This window comes from Prionailurus bengalensis, chromosome A2 (genome assembly GCF_016509475.1).
Source record: "Prionailurus bengalensis isolate Pbe53 chromosome A2, Fcat_Pben_1.1_paternal_pri, whole genome shotgun sequence".
NCBI lineage: Eukaryota > Metazoa > Chordata > Mammalia > Carnivora > Felidae > Prionailurus > Prionailurus bengalensis.
Genome location: NC_057348.1, coordinates 152,916,551 through 152,937,491, shown reverse-complemented (window position 1 = coordinate 152,937,491; position 20,941 = coordinate 152,916,551). Strand labels below are relative to the sequence as shown.

General features: G+C 38.4%; 1 protein-coding gene across 2 annotated transcripts in view; it reads right to left on the bottom strand.

Moving 5' to 3' along the window:
- The window catches only part of TRIM24 (tripartite motif containing 24), a 123,819-nt gene that overhangs the window by 62,542 nt on the left and 40,336 nt on the right, over positions 1 to 20,941 (bottom strand). The window lies entirely within an intron of this gene.

Below are 20,941 nucleotides of genomic sequence, written 5' to 3'. Positions count from 1 at the left end.
GTTCACACTCTCTCTCCCTGAATGAATGAATGAATGAATGAATGAATGAATGAATGAATGAATACAGAGTTCTGATTTTCTCTGGACCTATTGAACCAGGATTTCTGAAAGGGGAGCACAAAGATACTTGTTTTGCTTAAAATCTCCATGGGAAATTATTAAGAAACACTATTTAGTTTCCTTTAACAAGTACAAACAGTGTTCCTTTGGGGGAGGAGAGAAATCATCTTCCATAGTACTTGGGAAATCAATAAATAATTATGAATTGATTAAGATCTAAATTTTTGACTAAAATTTTAAAAATCTAATATTCATTTGATGCTGTAATTTGTACCAAGGAGACTGCAATAATGTTCCCGGGTACATTTTTTTTGGAAAATGAAATGCATATGAATGAATACAAAGCAACCCAAAGGCCATTTTCATTTGTATATACAAGCACTATTTTTTTTAATTAAAAAGAACCTATTTTACTTTACAATAGCAACAAAAATATACTAACTACTCAGAAATAATTGTTTTAAATATATAATGTCATTGTGGAGAAAAATGGTAAGCTAAATTTAGAAACCTTTAAAAATATCTAAGAAAAATCATGTTTTTGATGGTAAAGATACCAATTCTCTCCAAACATCTATACATTCAATGCAGTTTTAATAATCCCAATAGGAATTTCAATAGAATTTTGATAAGCTGGGAGACATTGTCTACCAAATAACAAGACTTACTCTAAAGCTATAGTAAATAAAATGGTGTGAAATTTATGTAAGGATAAAAAAATGGAAAAGAATACACATAAAAGGCTCACATATAAGTACATTTTATACATGACAGATGTGGCACTAGAAATCAATGGGAAAAGAGATGAACTTTTCATGGTGCTATAGTTCTCTAACATGGGAGGAGGATGAATTAGATCACTACTCAGTTAAAAACAGTAATTCTTTTAAAAGATTAAGAACTTTAAAACTTTCCCAAGGAAATGTAAGAAAACATCTCTGTAACCTTAGGGGAGGAATAAAATTCTCAATCAAGAAACAAAAAGCAAGAGATTAAGGGAAATATTAATGAATTCAATTTCACTCAAGAACTACAGCTAGTCTAAAGATACACCCAACACGTGCTGACAAAGAATAAAAATCCACAAATTAGGTGACAATGCATTTCTAAAAAGAGAAAGATTGAGTAAGCGTATAAGTACAGCTAAAAACTCTAGGCCTTCTATATGAAACAATCGTAAGAACACTGAAAGGTAGAGAGAAGGCGGCAGACTAGCTACAGATCTCAGAACCCAAGGAATGACAGTGGTAAGTTTACTGGATTTTCTTTTAGCCCCATGTACTCCAAAGTGGATGTTCATGAAGTCACCATCCTAGGAACATCAACAGGTGTAAACAAAAAAAACTATCCCACAGAAACCTTCTGTGGAAGGACGGTCCAGGAAAGGGGGAGCCTACCAAGACAAAACTTTTAGACAATAACTGCTCTACTCCAGCCAAACACCACAGATAAAACTGTGCTCCCTTTCCCACCAGCGCAGGCCCAGTGGGAAGCCTAGACTTCCACTAGCAGAAATCAAGTACCCCTACTACGCACTAATGTGTGTGTCAGAGAAGCCTGGTGGGGACCCGGGGCTTTCATCCTTACTGGGCGCTAATGGAGCTTTCGTCCTGCAGTGTCAGTGGAGACCACATGAAGAGCCTGATTTTACACTTCCAGGACATAATGAGGTACTCCTCTATCTCTACGCTGGGATGGAGTTAGAAAAGGCCTATTGGGGGGCGCCTGGGGGGCTCAGTTGGTTGGGCGACCAACTTCGGCTCAGGTCATGATCTCACAGTTTGTGAGTTCGAGCCCTGCATCGGGCTCTGTGCTGACAGCTCAGAGCCTGGAGCCTATTTCAGATTCTGTTGTCTCCCCTTCTCTCTGCCCCTCCCTTGCTCACGCTCTGTGTCTCTCTCTCAATAATAAATAAATGTTAAAAAAAAATTAAAAAGAAAAGAAAAAAAGAAAAAGCCTATTGGACATTCAGAACTTTTACCACTGCCTACCAGTAACCTCCTGTCCCTCTGTCCCCACTCCTTAGATGTGTCAATAAAGAACACATGAGCAGCAGTTAATAGACATCCATTTGCCCTATCAAGAAGTACCAAGAGACTTCCACATCTCTACTGGTAAGGAGGAGGCCCTCCTCTTCCAGATGTCAAGGGAGGCAGAGTAAGGAACACAGACTTCAATTTCTACCTCATAAGAGGCAGAAAATAATAAATATAAGGGCAGAGACCAATGGAATTGAAAACTGAAAAGTCATTGAAAAAAAAGCTGGTTATTTGAAAAGGCCAATAAAATTAACAAACTTTCACCAAGACTGAAGATGACAAAGGAGAAGATATAATTTAGCAAACATAAAGAATGAAAAAGGGAGTATCACTACAGACCACATGGACATCTAAAAGGTAACAGAGGAATACTAACACTAGTCAGAGAAATTTAATGATGTAAGTGAAACAAACTCCTCAAAGAGTGCAACCTACTATTAGTTACCCAATATGAAATAATTTCAGTAGCACCCTAACTATTTGGAAATTGGCTCTAAACAAACCAAAGTACTTAGGTGTAAACCAAACAAAACGTGTATTGGACTTATACGCTGAAAACTACAAAACTCTAAGGAGAGAAATCAAAGAAGATCTAGATAAATGGAGAGACAAAGTGTTCACGGACAGGGATAATCAGTGTAATAAAGATGTCAATTCTCTTTAATGTGAGCTGTGGGTTTAACACAATTCCTAATATGCTGGCAACATTTTATTTGTAGATGCAGACAAGATTAGTTTAAAATTTATATAGAAAGGCAAGTGTACAATAATAGCTAAATCAATATTGGAAACAAGAATAGAGGAACTGTTCTATCCAATTTCAAGACTGTAATCAAGAATGTCTGTTACTGACTAAAGGATAGACACCGATGAATAAAACAGAACAGAGAACTGAAATAGATCCACACCAGTAGGGTCAACCCATTTTTGACAAATGCGTAAAAGCATCTTAATGCTGAAGGTACAAAATGCTGATGAGAGATATACTGTGTTCACAGATTGGAGGACTCATTTCAGTAAAGATGTTGATTCTCCCCAAATGGATCTACAGATCAATATACTCCTATCAAAATCCTAAGCAAGATTTTTTTAGAAGTATAGACAAGGTTAATCCAAGATTTATGTGGATAAGGAAAAGAACTAAAATAGCTAAAGCAGTTTTGAAAAAAGAAAGTGAGAGGAACCACTAACCAATTTTAAGACTTATATAGATAGAGTAGGACAGGGTGGTATTGGCAGGATAGACACATAGATGAAAGGAACAGAATAGAGCATCCAGAAATACACCCACAAAAGCCCAACTGATTTTTGACAAAAGTGTGAAAATAATTCAGTGGAAGGAAATACTTTTCAACAAATTACACCGGAGTAACTGGGTATTCATAGGCAAGAAATTGAGCCTCAACCTAAACTTTACATTTTATATAAGATTAACTCAAAGTGGATCAGATTTTAATACCAAACATAAATCTATAAAAACTTTAGAAGTGAACAGGAGAAAATCTTAAGGGCGTAGGACTTGAAGAGTTCTTAGACATATCAACAACACAACCCATCATTAAAGAACATGGATGAATTTGATTTCATCAAAATTAATAACTTTGCTCTGCGAAATACTTGTGAAGATGGAAAAAAAAAACACTACACAATGGGCGAAAATATTTGCAAACCAGAGGTCTGACAAAGGATACATATCTACAATATATAAACAACTCTCAAAACTCAATAAAGGAACAAACATCCCAATTAGAAAATAAGCTAAACACATGAAGAGATATTTTACCAGTGGGGATATATACATGTCAAATAAGCACACGATAGGATGTTTCACATCACCAGCCATCAGGTAAACACAAATTAAGATTATGACAAGATACTAATACATAGGTATTATCGCTACTTTTTTTGGATCTCTCATACATTCCCAGAGGGAATGTATAATGGTACAGTCACTCTGTAAAATAGTTTGGCAGTTTCTTAAAAATTAAGCATAACGTTAGTCATATGAATTGACAATCTCACGCCTGGACATTTATTTGGTGTTCTCCTTGTATGTACTGCTTTATATTCCTAAAGATGAATAAACAGAGATGAGTAAATCTTGTTAACCTGATCAAGGTCACAGAGCAGTGGAGCTATGATCTAAATTCATTGCTGACTGACCCAAGCGCAGGCTCCGTACTACTACACTTTACAAAAATATTTTTGAAAACATGGGTTAATAGATCACATCATTTTGACAGATAAGATATTAGTCCATGAATTAAGAATCCTATTTGGCTCTCTTTTCCTCCCTGGCTGCTTGAAGCTCAGCTGCCATCATGAACAACATAGTAACTATCCAGACCAGGAAGTTCATGACCAACTCATTACTTCAGCAGAAACACATGGTCACTGATTTTCTTCACCTCAGAAACCCAACAGTACCTAAGCCAGAAATTCGGGGAAAACTAGCCAAAGTGTACAAGACCAAGGAGATATCTTCTTTGTATTTAGATTCAGAATCCACTTGCTGGTGGCAGGAAAATTGGCTTTGGTATGATTTGTGATTCCTTGGATTATGCAAAGAAAAATGAATCCAAACATAGATGTGCAAGGCATGTCCTAAACGAGAAGAAAAAGATGTCAAGAACACTGCGAAAAAACTCATGAACAGAAAGAAGAAAGTCAAGGGGACTGCAAAAGCCAATGTTAGTGCTGACAAAAAGAAGGGGTAAAGATCCTGCAGTGACTTGATCTGTGGTGATCATGCAGATTTTTCATGAGAGGATTAATAAACTAAAAACTTTTAAAAAATAATCTCATTTGTGTAAGGTGCTGAATTTGACCTAAATCAATTTAAAATCCAAATAAATGCTAACTTAACAGTATCTTTTTAACCATAGAGTTAATGGGGAAATTTAATTAAAAAATTTTTTTTTAATGTTTATTTTTGAGAGAGACAGAGTGCAAGTTGGGGAGGGGCAGAGAGAGGGAGACACAGAATCCACAACAGTCTCCAGGCTCTGAGCTTGATCAGCACAGAGCCCGACATGGGGCTCAGACCCACAAACGGTGAGATCATGACCTGAGCCTAAGTCGGGCGCTTACCCAACTGAACCACCCAGGAGCCCCTAATTTTTGTTAAGATTTTATTTTATTTTTTAAAAGTAATCTGTACATCCAATGTGGGGCTCAAACTCACAACCCAAAATCAAGAGTCCCATGCTCTACCAACTGAGCTAGCCAGGTGCCTCAGAAAATGTAATTTCTATTTGACCAAGTGTGAGTACATTTATAGTTCCTCTGCATATATTGGTAGAGATTAGCATCCAGAATATATCCTTCCAGAAACTGGAAGGATTAAAATCTGATTAACTAAAGAAAAACAATTCTCTAAGAAGTGTTGAGATTTTTACTTTTATCACTCATCACTATGAGTGTTTAATGGCCATGGTTGTTTCTTTTTGTTATTTAATTAGGTTGAAAAAAAATTTTTTAATGTTTATTTACTTTTCAGAGAGAGACAGAGAGAGTGAGTGAGCAAGCAGGGGAAGGGCAGAGAGAGAAAGACACAGAATCTGAAGCAGGCTCCAGGCTCTGAGCTGTCAGTCCAGAGCCCAATGCAGGGCTTGAACTCATGAACTGTGAGATCATGACCTGAGCCAAAACTGGACACTTAACCGACTGAGCCACCCAGGTGCCCCTAGGTTAAAAATCTTTTAAGTGGTATGTACCTTCCATTAAGTCTGTTTTCTAACGTTACCTTTGATGACACCTGCAACCCCACCTACCTTCCTGTACAAATAATCCCCATCTTGTTCTAATTCTTCCCCCCTCCCCCACATTTATCCTTTTATTTATTTATGTTTATTGTTTATTGTCTAGCAATCCCAAATAGAACATAAATGCCACGAGGGCAGATTTTAGTCTGTTTAGTTCACTGGTATTCCAAGACAATTAAAAATGTACCTGGCACAGTGCTCAATAAATATTTGGTGAATGATGAATAAACTGCTTAGTAATATATATACTGTATGATTCATAATTCCAACATTGAGAAACTCTTATACTGTAGCATCAGGAGACATGCTCAAGAATGTTCATCACAGCATTTTTCACAAAAACCCATAACTGGAAACAATCCAAATGTCCATCAACAGTAGAAATAAAATCCTAAGTTATATTTAATAAAATACTTCATAGCAATGAAATCAATGTACTTAAGTGTTATCAACATGACTAAATCCCCAAAATTATTTTGAGTAAAGAAAGGAAGTCCTAGCAGAATATATATACCATTTAAGTTCAAAAATCCAAATAAAATATTTTATGTAAAGTATACCTAGCTGATGAACTATAAAGAAAAGCATTTATTTAAATCTGTTGATTCACTCACTAGAGCTGCGTTGCTCTGAGGCTTATTAGTCCCCTAGTGACTAGTCTAGAGTTAGAAGAGAGCTCTGACAAAAGCCAGCAGATCTCTGACTGGGTCTGAGGTCTCAATCGCACCATCCATCTCCTTGACTTGGGTGCTAATGATTAGCACACAAGTCTGGACAATGGCTAGGCCTAGCAAAGAGGAAAGAAGCAGCACTTCCTCCCTAGTACTAACTTCAACCCATCTACTGTTCCTGAACTAGACTCCTTCCTAGGCCTAGGAAGATGGATGGATGGTGCAAATGAGACCTCAGACCCAGTCAGAGATCTGCTGGCATTTGTCAGAGCTCTAACTCTAGGCTAGTCAGTAGGGGACTAATAACCCTCAGAGCAACCCAGCTCTAGTGAGTGAATTAATTAAGTATAATCCCCATTTTACAGATCAAAAAACTCATCACCATCACTTGTCCATGGTCATACTACTACTAAGCAGCAAATCTGGGATTTCAATCCTGCCTAATGACACATCTTCTATACATTCTACATGGAACATATTTAAATAAAAAAGATAAAATATGAACCTTAAAACCATATACACCTAGGTTATTCCTTTTCATTGATTTCTTTATAACCCCTAAATCTTTCGAGCCTGTATTTCCTCTTCTGTAAAACAACAGTAAATGATCATCATGATGATAATGGTTACCATGTTGAGAGCTTACTGTGTGCCAGTTATTGTGCTAAATGTTTCACATTCGTTAGAACAAATTTGAGGCAGGATTTTTATAAGGATTATATGAATAAATGTATAAAAAAAGCCTAACAATGTCAGGCTAGTACCTGGTAAACCTGTGCATTATGAACTTTGTGCCTTCCAATTAAAATTAGGCTAACAGTTGACTTCTGAAAGGACCAGCATGAACTTATCTACCTGATTCCCTCAAAGTATGATCTACTAACATTACAAATGAATTGAGTCACAGATGCACTTCTACCTAGATGTAACAAAATGTTGGTGTATCTTAAATTTGTGTCTCTTCTCAAACTTCATTCCAAGTCTAAGGTTTGTCAACATAAGAAAAATCAGACACTGCATTTATACACTAAATAACTGAATGTTTGTATGAAGAATGTGATTTTTTTGACACACTATCCTGGGAAGGCCGAGAATACTCTGGAGACATAACTCAACTCTCATTTTTGAAAAGGGAAAAGCTGAAATACAAAAGGAAAGTAGGGAGTCAACTTTAATTAAAGAGAAACAGTAAACAAATGGATCTCACAAATGCTATAAACTGCTTCTGTTAGCTGATAGCAAGGTAAGAAGACTACCGAGTATGTGGTGGGAAGTAGCTAAACAAGGAAACCACTATTTATTGAAACAAGTAACACTTCAGTATTACATTTTTCTGCATTTTATTTTTATTTTATGTTTGTTTATTTTTGAGAGAGAGAGATAGAGAGTCGGGGTGGGAGACAGGGTGGGCAGGGCGACAGAGAGAGGGAGACACAGAATCAGAAGCAGGCTCCAGGCTCTGAGCTGTCAGCACAGAGCCTGACATGGGGCTGGAACACACAAACCATGAGATCATGACCTGAGCCAAAGTCAGATGCCTAAATGACTGAGCCACGCGGGTGCCCCTATTTTTCTGCATTTTATTTTATATTTTAATTTTTTTTTAATGTTTATTTAGTTTGAGAGAGAGAGAGAGAGTGAGCGAGCAGGGGAGGGGCAGAGAGAGAGAGAGGGAGACACAATCCGAAGCAGGCTCTAGTCTCTGAGCTGTGAGCACAGAGCCCGATGCAGGGCTCGACCTCACAAGCTGTGAGATCATGACCTGAGCCGCAGTCAGACGCTTAACTCATTGAGCCACCCAGGCACCCCTATCTTCTGCATTTTAAAGGAAAAGGACTTATGGAGTTATAAATTCATTACCCATCTAAATGTAAGTTTCTGTGTTGGTGAAGTGAAATCATGAAACATGTTTAGACAACTGTTAAGGTCACATGACTGATGTAGGAAATTAATGACACATTATAAATTATACACTTATAAAAGCAAATGGACTTAAAATGAACTTACTAGGATTTGGTTTTATTCTTTTTTCTACAAATTAAATGTTTACAGCTTTTTGTGAAGTCTTAGTTTCTAAACCTAAGCATAATGCACGGCTTATGCTTTGACATTAAGTGCCAGGAATGACTGGCAACTCTTTGACTACTCATCTCCACAAGAAAGACATATGTGGACTTAAAGCCTCTTATTAAATGCTGTATCACAGACCCAAGTGAGTTCAATGATAGGACCATGAGATGGATCACAACCAGTCAGGAAACTATATTCCAACATCCAGGGGACTTTTTTAAAAACTAGAGGATCTACACTGTGCAAAATAATGCTCTGTCCATGGTCCCATCAATACCAGGATGGCTTCCTCTTTAAAGATACATACATGTGTATATAACAAAAGACCTAATTAACATTTTTTAATGTTTATTTATTTTTGAGAGAGACAGAGCACGAGTGGGAGAGGGGCAGAGAGCAGTATAGACAGACTCCAAAGCAGGCTCCAGGTTCTGAGGTGTCAGCACAGAACCTGACACAGGGCTTGAACTTGTGAATCGTGAGATCATGACCTGAGCTGAATGAAGTCAGTTGCTTAACTGACTGAGCCACCTAGGTGCCCCTCAGAAGACTTAATTAAATACTACCTATAAGAAACCCAATTAAATACAAACACAGGTTAAAAAAAAAAAAGAATGCAAACAGATACACAGTCAACAATAAGCCTATAAAAACCTGGTCAATTTTATAATGATATCAGACAGAGGACAAAACAGAACAAGAACTTTTACCAGATATAAATTGGGACAATGTATAAAGATAAAGGGGTCAATTCCTTACAAAGATATATAATCCTAAATGGAAATGCACTTAATTAACAGAGCTTCATAACACAATGTAAAAATTGATACAGCTGAGAAGAGAACAAAGTTGTAATCATCAAGACAGCATGGTGTTGGCACAAAAACAGACACATAGACCAATGGAATAGACTCCAGAATTGGACCCACAAAAGTATGGCCAACTCATCTTTGACAAAGCAGGAAAGAACACCCAATGGAAAAAAGACCGTCTCTTTAACAAATGGTGCTGGGAAAACTGGACGGCAACATGCAGAAGAATGAACCTAGACCACTTTCTTACACCATTTGCAAAAATAAACTCAAAATGCATGAAGGACCTAAACGTGAGACAGAAAACCATCAAAATCCTAGAGGAGAAAGCAGGACAAAATGTCTCTGACCTCAGCCGCAGCAATTTCTTACTTGACACATCCCCAAAGGCAAGGGAATTAAAAGCAAAAATGAACTATTGGGACCTCATGAAGATAAAATCTTCTGCACTGCAAAGGAAACAATCAACAAAACTAAAAGGCAACCAACAGAATGGGAAAAGGTATTTGCAAATGACATTTCATACAAAGGGCTAGTATCCAAAATCTATAAAGAGCTCACCAAACTCCACACCCGAAAAACAAATAATCCAGTGAAGAAATGGGCAGAAAACATAAATAGACACTTCTCCAAAGAAGACATCCAGAGAGTCAACAGGTACATGAAAGGATGCTCAACGTCGCTCCTCATCAGGGAAATACAAATCAAAACCACACTGAGATACCACCTCACACCTGTCAGAGTGGCTAAAATAAACAAATCAGGAGGCTACAGATGCTGGCGAGGATGTGGAAAAATGGGAAACCTCTTGCACTGTTGGTGGGAATGCAAACTGGTGCAGCTGCTCTGGAAAACAGTGTGGAGGTTCCTCAAAAAATCAAAAATAGATCTACCCTATGACCCAGCAATAGCACTGCTAGGAATTTACCCAAGGGATACAGGAGTGCTGATGCATAGGGGCACTTGTACCCCAATGTTTACAGCAGTACTTTCAACAACAGCCAAATTATGGAAAGAGCCTAAATGTCCATCAACTGATGAATGGATAAAGCAATTGTGGTTTATATACACAATGGAATACTACTTGGCAATGAGAAAGAATGAAATATGGCCTTTTGTAGCAACGTGGATGGAAATGGAGAGTGTTACGCTAAGTGAAATAAGTCCTACAGAGAAAGACAGATACCATATGTTTTCATTCTTATGTGGATCCTGAGAAACTTAACAGAAGACCATGGGGGAGGGGAAGGGGGAAAAAAAAAAAAGAGACAGAGAAAGGGAGAGAGCCAAAGCATAAGAGACTCTTAAAAACAGAATAAACTGAGGGTTGATGAGGGTGGGTGATGGGCATTGAGGAGGGCACCTGTTGGGAAGAGCACTGGGTGTTGTATGGAAACCAATTTGACAATAAATTTCATATTAAAAAAAAAAAGAATTTCACCAAAATAAGAACGTTTTGCTCTTTCCAAAAAAAAAAAAAGAGAGAGAGAACAAATCCATATAACAGATTTTAACTTTTCTCTTAGTAATCAATAGAGTAGAATATAAAAGTAAGTAATGATATAAAAGACTTGAACAAAAGAATCAAATAACTTGCTGCAATAGATGTTTAAAGAATACCCAAAGTTAGGGGTACTGGAGTGACTCAGTTAAGCATGTGACTTCAGCTAAGGCCATGGTCTTGTAGTCTGTGATTTCCAGCTCTGCGTCAGGCTCTGTGCTGACAGCTCCGAGTCTGGAGCCTGCTTTGGATTCTGTGTCTCCTTCTCTCTCTGCCCCTCCCCCACTCATGCTCTGTCTCTCAAAAAAGAAAAAAAATGTTAAAAAAAAAAATACCCAAAGTTAGCAGAATACATATTCTTTAAGTGTGCATAGAATATTTACCAAGATATACCATATGCTGGGCAACAAAACAAGTATGAATAAATTAAAAGAACTAAAAACACACAAAATATGTTCCATGACCACAATGAGATAAACTTAGAAACTAGAAACAGGAAGAAATGGAAAACTCCCACTTATGTGGAAATTGAAGAAAGGCATAAAAAAAATCAATGATCTAGGAAGCTTCCACATCAAGAAGCTGGAAAAAGAATTGCAAATTAATCCCAAGGAAAGTAGAAGGAAGGAAATAATGAGCAGAAACTACTTAATAAAAACAAAGAAAATGAGAATAAAGAGGGGAAAAAAGCAATGTAACCGAAGCCAGTTCAGGAGGGGGGTAGGGTGATTGTTAAAATTAATACTTTAGCTAGACTAATCAAAAAATTATTAATGAAAAAATTAGAAATAAAAATAGAGGTCATTCTACAGATTTTGTGGACCTTATAAAAGCTAGTATGGGAATATTTTGATCAGCATGATTAAATGTATTGATTCTTTGAAAGACACAATTCTCAAAATCTTCAAAAAAACAGAAAACCTGGGTGGCTCAGTCAGTTAAGCATCTGATTCTTGATTTCAGTTCAGGTCATGATCTCACGGTTCATGAGATCAAGCACCATGCTAGACTCTGTACTGACAGTGAGGCACCTACTTGGGATTCTCTCTCTCCCCCATTCTCTCTTTGTCCCTCCCCTGCCTGCACACACTGTCTCTGTCTCAAAATAAACTTAAAAAAAAAAAAAGAAGAAAACGTGAATAGCCCTTTATCAATTAAAGAAACTCAATTTGTATTTAAAAGCCTTCTCACCAAGAAAAGTGAAGATGTAGAAGGAACTGGTGGTGAATTCCCTCAAACATTTAAATATAACACCAACTTTTCTAAACAACTCTTAGAAGACAGAAAAGGAAGGGACACTTCTCATGTCATTTTATAAAACCAACAATGCCCTGATACTAAAATCAGATGCAATCATTACAAGGACAGAAAAGTACAGATCAATACCTCTCACAAAGATTAACAAAAACCATTAACAAAATATCAGATGGTCAAATGCAGAAAAAGATACAAAGGAAACTACAAAAATGCAAGGTTGGTTGAGCTTTCAAATAAATTAAACTAATTCACTACATTAATAAAAAAAAGGAGAAAAGCCTTATGACCATCCTTGAAAAATTCAACACCCATGCAAGATAAACTTTCAACACCCTAGGAATAGAAGGAACCTTCCTCAACCTAATAAAATCCATGTGTGAAAATCTTACACCTAACGTGGTTAATGATGAAATACTAAATGCTTTCTGGTGTGACTGGGAAGAAAGCAAGGATTTCCATTCACAACTTCTATTCCAAGCTATTTTAGTTCATATAAAGAGGCAAGATAAACATAAAAGGTTAACATATTGGAAAGGGAGAAGTAAAACTGATGTCACGGGAAACATAATCGCCTATGTAAACAATTGTAAAGCATACATACATACACACACAAAAGCCACATGAAATAGTTACCAATACTTTAACAAGTTATGTGCAAGAACTGTATAATAAAAACTAAGAAACAAAAATTAAAGATGACCCTTAAAAGAGATATTAAACATGTTCCTGGATTGGAACACTCAATATGGTTAGGTTTTTCCTTCTTCCCCAAACTAAGCTAAAGATTCATTGCAATCCCAATTAAAATCCCAGCAGGCTTTTTTGTAGAAACTGACAAACATGCTAAAATGTATGTGAAAATGCAAAGGACCAAGAATAGCAACAAGTTGAAAAATTAACAAATTCGGAAGACTTATGCTACCTGATTTCAAGACTTACTATACAGCTACAGTAATCAAGACAGGATGGTATTTATATAAGGAAAGAAATACAAACAAACAGAACAGACTCAGGAAATAGACTTATAGATATAAAATATAAAACAAGTATTTAATCGTTGTTGCAAAAAGGATGGATTGAAAGCAAATATAACTAAGAATTTTATAGAAGTGAAGTGATAAATCCTACAAAGAGAAAAATCTGAGAAGCAAAAGAAAAAAGATCAACAAAAGTAAGACTGATCACCTACTTCTCATGAGCAACAATGGAAATCAGAGGACAGTGGAAAGACATCGTCCAAGTGATAAAATACAATAACTGCCTAGCCAGACCTCTAAACCCAGTAGAATTATCTTTAAAGATCAATTAAGATGTACTACTTGAAAGTTCAATAACTTTATAATATATGATCTGGCCAGTCAACCTCAATATACTATTCTATAAGCAAATCTGACATTATTTTCTTCCTGATGCGATGCGATCTAAACAATATAGCATCTTCTATGAAGTATTATTACCCAACAAGGTTCAACCTGAATTTAATCACCTAAAACCTCCAGTTGAGAGGAATGACTTAAAGAGCCTATGAGGAAACATCACAGAAACCCAGAATGCAAAATATTTTACAATCCAACTGACTTGTTCTCTCCACCAAGTCCAAATCATAGAAACAGGAATAGGAGAAGGAACTACTCTAGATTAAGAAAGATTTAAGAAAGAAAATAACAAATGTAGCTAATCCTTGACTGGATTCTGGTTTGAACAATACAACTGTAAAGGACATTTTGAGAACAAGATGTGAAAATGTGTACTAACCTTAGAATATTAGAAAATAATAGCTACTTTAGTTACCCATAATAATGATATGGGATTATTAAGGTGACTGTTGTTATTTCTGGGAGATGCAAGTGAAGGTATTTAAGGATCAAATGCCAAATCTATGATTTACTTTAAAAAAGCAGTAAAAGTGGCAACAAAGGATGTCAAAAACAATTGCAGCTTCAGGAGTTGGTCTCTCCACCAAAACAAACATTAAGCTAGAAAAAACAACAATAACAACAACAACAACAACAACAAAACAAAACAAACTATCAGAATCCACAATTTCAAAACTCTGGAGCTTATTCACACATTTATAGCAACCAGAGAAGTGCTTAATGGAGAGTCTGCTGACCTTTGGTAAAAAGAGTTGCTTGGGTGAACCACCCACAACGCCTCCTTCCTTTATCCTGTTGCAATGTGGGGAGAGCAGCCTACATTCCTCAAGTGGCTGGTGGTTCCAGGGTGGACAGTAAGGATCTCGTGATCTAAAATTCTGGAGTTTTGCGATTTGAGTAGTATGAGGTTTCTGCAGGCTATAGCAGCTTCTTTGGTAGCATCTATCAGAAAATCTACAGAGGTTCGGGGCACCTGGGTGGCTCAGTCGGTTGAGCGTCCGACTTCGGCTCAGGTCATGATCTCGAGGTCTGTGAGTTTGAGCCCTGCATCAGGCTCTGTACTGACAGCTCGGAGCCTGCTTTGGATTCTGTCTCCCTCTCTCTCTGCCCCTCCCCTGCTCGTGCTCTGTCTCTCTCTCTCTCTCTCTCTGTCTCTCTCTCTCTCCATCAAAAATAAATAAACATTAAAAAAAAAAATCTACAGAGGTTGGGGTGCCTGGATGGCTCAGTTGGTTAAGCATCCAACTCTTGATTTCAGCTCAGGTCATGACATCATGGTTTGTAAGTTTGAGCCCCACGTGGGGCTCTGCACTGACAGTGTGGAGCCTGCTTGGGATTCTCTCTGCCCCTTGCCCACTAGTGCTCGCTCGCTCTCTCTCTCTCTCTCTCTCTCTCTCTCTCAAAATAAACAAATAAATAAACTTTAAAAAAAATCTAAAGAGGCATATACACTAAAAAAAAAATCCACATATTAAAAATATTCTCTAAGATGTCACAGGCTGAGTGCCAAGATTAGGGGTCAATACACATAAGAAAGGCTTTGCAAAAACAGTTTAGAAAAGTCATTATACAAATAGGCCACTGAAGACCTCAACAAGCAATAAAATCAAATCCTGAAGAGGAGAAGAACCTGATTTCCAGAGTTATAATATACTACTCAAAATGTCCAGTTTTCAACAAAAAATTACAAAGCATTCAAAGAAACCAGGAAAGGTCATTCATCCATAAGAAACAGGAATTTGGCAGAACTGGCAGATTTGAAAAGGCAGAAAGAAAAAGAAAAGAACCAGCAAAAGAAATAAGTCAGCAAACCTGAAGGTAAGTCAGCTGAAATTATCCAGACTAAGAAGTAGAGTAAAAAGATGATGAAGAAAATTGAATAGAACCTGAGGGACCTGTGGGATAATTTGAAAAGATAACAGTTGAAAACCTCCTAAATTTGATGAAAGACATGAATCTATATACTTAAGAAGGGGAGTGGGGTGGCGGGAGGGGAAGGAGTAGAGATGGGGACACTTCAAACAAATTAAACACAAAGAGATCTAATTATGGTAACTCTGGAATTCTAATTGTCTCACTCCTCACAGACTGCTGATTTTTGCTTGTTGATGGAGGTAATATCTCATTTGAGACTTTTCCAAACTATTTTGCAAAGTATGTATGTATTCTTTGTTGAGTGTACTCACTGAAGTTTCTGTTCCATGCTGTCTGGTGGCCAGCCAATAACCTGAAAAAGATTTCCTTAAATATCTGGCTCCAAAAGGGGAAGGAGATACCATCACTTTAAATTGCAGCAAACATCAATGTCCAGTCCTCAGGTATGTGTCAAACCAATGAAAATACACAACCCCAAATTTTTGGAGCCCAATGCCGAAGGGCACCAGCCTCTCCCTTCATCAAGCACTCTCCTGCTTCTTTTAAGAGTCTGTCCAAGGTCCAGAGTCTGAAATAGCAGATTCTAGTCATTTTCTCCAGTCTATTGGTTGTTTCAGTGAAGAGACTGACCTCTACTTATGCATGATTGTCACTTTGACTTAATCAGAATGTAAAACTATTGTACATCAAATAGCACTATTAGGGTGAAAAGACAACACACAGGGAGAAAAGTATTTGCGAATCACATCTAATAAGGTTTTAATATCTAGAATCTATAAAGAATCCCTACAACTCAACAAAAATTCAGAACCAGGCAAAGGACTTAAATAGACATATCTCCAAAAAAGATACACCAACAGCAAACAAGCATATGAAATATTCTCATCATTAATCATTAGGGAAATGTAAAAAACCGCACTAAGATACCACTTCAAACTCATAAGAATGGCTATTATCCAAGCGGGGGTGGAGGGGTGTGGGGGGAGGAGAAAACAAGGAATATAAGAGTTGTGCAGAGGATGTAGAGAAATTAGACCCTCAGACATGGCTAAAGGGATACAGCAGATCAAATGGTGCAGCCAATGAAGAAAACAGTTTAGTGATTCATCAAAGAGTTAACCACAGAATATACCATATGATCTAGCATTTCTACTCCTACTAGATCCATGCTCCACAGAACTGAAAACAAGACTCATACATCATACAGCAGCATTATTCACAACAAGGAAATTGTGTCTGTGTCCATCATAGATGAATGAATAAATAAAATGTGCTGTATCTATAAAATAGAGTATTATTCAGTCATTAAAAGGAATGAAATTCTGATACATGCTACAACATTGATAATCCTTGAAAATACTAAACGAAATAAAGCAGACAAAAAAAGGACAAATGCTATATAATTCTACTTATATGAGGTATCTATAAGGCAAATTGAGAAGGACAGAAAGTGAAAGAGAGGTTACAAGGGGCAGGGAGGAGGAAACGAGTTATTGTTTAGTGAGTACAGAATAGAATGTCTATTTAGGATGAGGAAAAATGTTCTGGAAATAGTGGTGATGGTTACACAACATTATATTTGTACTTAATGCCATGAAATTTTATGCCTAAAAATGGTTACATTGGTAAATTATACATCATGTATATTTTACCACAATTAAAAAAATATTCAAAACGTTGGTAAGGCATAGTAAACCCAAATGAATTACAAGAAAATCAATTGAACTGTCATACTTTCTCAAGTGAAACAGAAAACCTGAAAAGTCTTATTAGAGATAAAACTTTAAGAAAACTGATTCAAAAGTCAAAAATCTTCCCACAAAGAAAAGCACAAAGCACTGATTACTATTATATATTCGAGAAAGAAAGAATTCCAATCTTACACAAATTCTTTCAGAGAACTGAAAAGGGTGGCACTCTCCATCTTATAAAGCTCACATAACTCTACAAGAAACCTCGTAAGAGTAGAATAAAAAAAGGAAAATCACAAATGAGCAAAAGGAAGATGGTAGTGGAGCAGGAGGACCCTGGGCTCACCTCAACCCATGAATACAACTAGGTAACTATCAAAACATCCTGAATAACCTAGAAATTGACCTGCAACTGACAGAACAAACTCTACAACTAAAGGTGAGAGAAGAGGCCACGTTGCAGAAGGTAGGAAGGGCTGAGATGTAGTTTAGGGGAGAAATAGATCATGGCTGCTGTGTGGAGAGGAGGGAGCTGTGGTCACAAATAAAGGTGAGAGAGAGACAGAGAGAGAAGCACACAGGGGAATACAAATGAGAACATTTCTGCCAAACCACTGGCTTAGAAAACAAGGATGGAGTTTCATGAGTTTTTTCGACCAGTGGGGCTTAAAGCCTGGAGTTTTAAAGGTCAGCAGGCTTGGCTGTGATAGAGCGCCAAAGGCACTTCACTGCTCCTGGAGAGAAGACAGGCAAACAGCCTAGGAGCATACAGTATGGAAACAGCAATCTATCTGAAGAGTACCTGGGGCACAGAGTGGGCAGATTTAATTCACTCTTTTCAGAGAGCATCCCTGAAAGGCAGTGTACAGAGACACCTTTCAGGGAGCAAAGGAGCTGGATGGTGCTATTTCCCTCCCCTATCTGTCAGCAGAAACACAGAGCCACCTGTGGGGAAACAGCACAGTACCAACAATGGGTGCCTAACTTGTTTACACCAAGCACCACTCCCCTGCACTCTTGTGGAAGTGCCCTTCTCAGTCATACCTGATTTAGTCCCAAAGCACAGAACTAGCACAGACCCTGGCCTACATCACTTCTCCTGACCAGAGAGTTTTGCAGGGTCTCAGTTCAGGTGGAGGTAGTGAAAGTCTCATTTCACAAGCAGACCAAAGCACACCTAGTTAAAACTTGCCACACTCAGACCAGGAACCAAACACTGACCATAGCAGGCCCAAACACTGACCAATGGGCCTGAAGGATAGAGCAGCCACAACACAACAGCACAGTGCATGCAGCACACACCAGAGACACTCCCTGAAGCACCAGATCCTGGGCACTACATGATCTCTTCTTCATAAGGCCATTAGTTTAAGGACCAGAAGACATAACTACCTTTTTTAACACAGAGAAGGAGGTAGAGACTTAGGCAAGGTATGAAGACAGAGGAATTTATCCCAAATGAAAGAACAAGATAAAGCCAAAGGCAGAGATCTAAGTGAAATAGATATAAGTAACATGCCTGATGGAGAATTTAAAGCAATGATCCTAAGGATACTCACTGGGGTTGAGAAAAGAATAGAAGACATCAATGAGAGTCTTACAACAGAGATAAAACAGTTACAAAAGAATTAGAGATGAAGAGTGTAATAAATGAGATTAGAAACACACTTGATGCAATGAACAATAGGCTGGAAGAAGAAGCAGAGGAATGAATTAATAGCCTCGAAAACAAAGCAATGGAAATTAATCAAGCTAAGCAAAAGAGAGAATTATGGAACACAAGAATGGACTTAGGGAACTCTGTGACTCCATCAAACTTAATAACATTCTTCTTATAGGAGTCCCAGAAGAAGAGAGAAAAAAGGAGGCAGAAAATGTATTTGAAGAAATAAAATTTATTTGGAGGAGAAAAGAATCGACTCAAATATGAACAATCATCAACTTAATACAGAAAGCTATTTGCAGAAGAGGTTATATACAAACCTAATGGCAATCATATATCAAAACCTACTAATAAACGTGCAAAAAAAATGCCAAATTTATTACTAAAGAAAATCAGCAAAACACAAAAGACAAGAAAGATCAGACAAAATTTCAGAAACCACTAAACAAGTAATAAAATGACACTAAATCCATAGGTATCAATAATTACTTGAATGTCAATGTACTAAACACTCCAATCAAAACACACAGAGTGACAGAGTGGATAAAACAAACAAACAAACAAACATTAAGACCCATCTACATACTACCTACAAGAGGTTCATTTTAGACCTAAAGACACCTGCAGATTGAAAGTGAGGGGATGGGGAAACATTTATCATGCAAATGAGTGTCAAAAGAAAGCCAGAGTAGCAATATTTATATTGGACAAACTACAGTATAAAATAAAGACTCTAACAAGAGACAAAGAAGGGCACTATATAATAATAAAGGGAACAATCCAACAAGACGGTGTAACAAATATTTATGCACCCAACATGGGACACCCAAATATATAAAACTAATAACAAACATCAAACAATTCAATAATTATACAGCAATAGTAGGGCACTTTAACACCCCACCTACATCAATGGACACATCCTCTCAACAGAAAACAAATAAGGAAACCGTGGCTTTTAATGACACACTGGGCCAGATGGACTTAACAGATATATTTAGAACATTCTATCCTAAAACAGCAGAATACACGTTTTTTTTCCCAGGTGCACATGGGACATTCTCCAGAACAGATCACATCTTAGGTCAGAAAACAGACCTCAAGAAATACACAAGACTCGATCCTGCTTGTTCACCTACCTCCTTAGTACCTGTCTGTTCCTAGCAAGGATTCTTTGGGCTGGTGTCTCCCTTCTCCACCTCCCCATACAACAATGACCACTTCTCAGCCCTTAAAGATCTGGGGGTCCCTCAGCGATGAATGAGGGTTCCTGTTATTTCACATCCTCGCCAGCATTTGATGTTGTCAGTGTCCCAGATTTTGGATATTCTAACAGGAATCCTGGAAAGATGGTGGCGTAGGAGGACGCTGTGTTCACCGCGAGTCCTGCTCATCACTTAGATTCCACGTACAACTGCCTAAATAACCCAGAAAACCGCCAGAAGACTAGCAGAACGGAGTCTCCGGAGCCACGTGCAGACGAGAGACCCACGTAAGAGGGTAGGAAGGGCGGCGAGGCGGTGTGCGCTCCACGGACTGGCGGGAGGGAGCCGGGGCGGAAGGGCGGCCCGCCGGCCAAGCAGAGCCCCCGAGTCTGGCTTGCAAATGCGGCGGGGGCCGGACGGAGTGTGTTCCAACAGCAAGCGGGACTTGACATCTAGAAGGTTATAAGCTAACAGCTCTGCTCGGAGAACGGGAGGGCTGGAGGACAATGGGAGAGAGAGTTGTTGAACCCCAGACGACAGACCTCAGCTTGGCGGGGAACAAAGGCACTCACCAGTGCCATCTCCCTTGCCCATCCCCCAGCCAAAATCCCAAAGGGAACTGGTTCCTGCCAGGGAACTTGCTTGCACCGCACAAACACCCAACGCTGGGGATCCATCCATCTGGGGGGTGTGACTCCCTCCCGGTGCCGCAGGGCCCCTCCCTAAGCAGATCTCCAAAGGAAGAGCGAGCTGAGCCTGCCCCTCCCGCCCCCCCTCCCCCCCCCTTGCACCTTGCCGATCCACCCCAGCTAATACGCCAGATCCCCAGCACCACAAGCCTGGCAGTGTGCAAGTAGCCCAGATGGCCCACACCACCCCACAGTGAATCCTGCCCCTAGGAGAGGGGAAGAGAAGGCACACAGCAGTCTGACTGTGGCCCCAGTGGTGGGCTAGGGG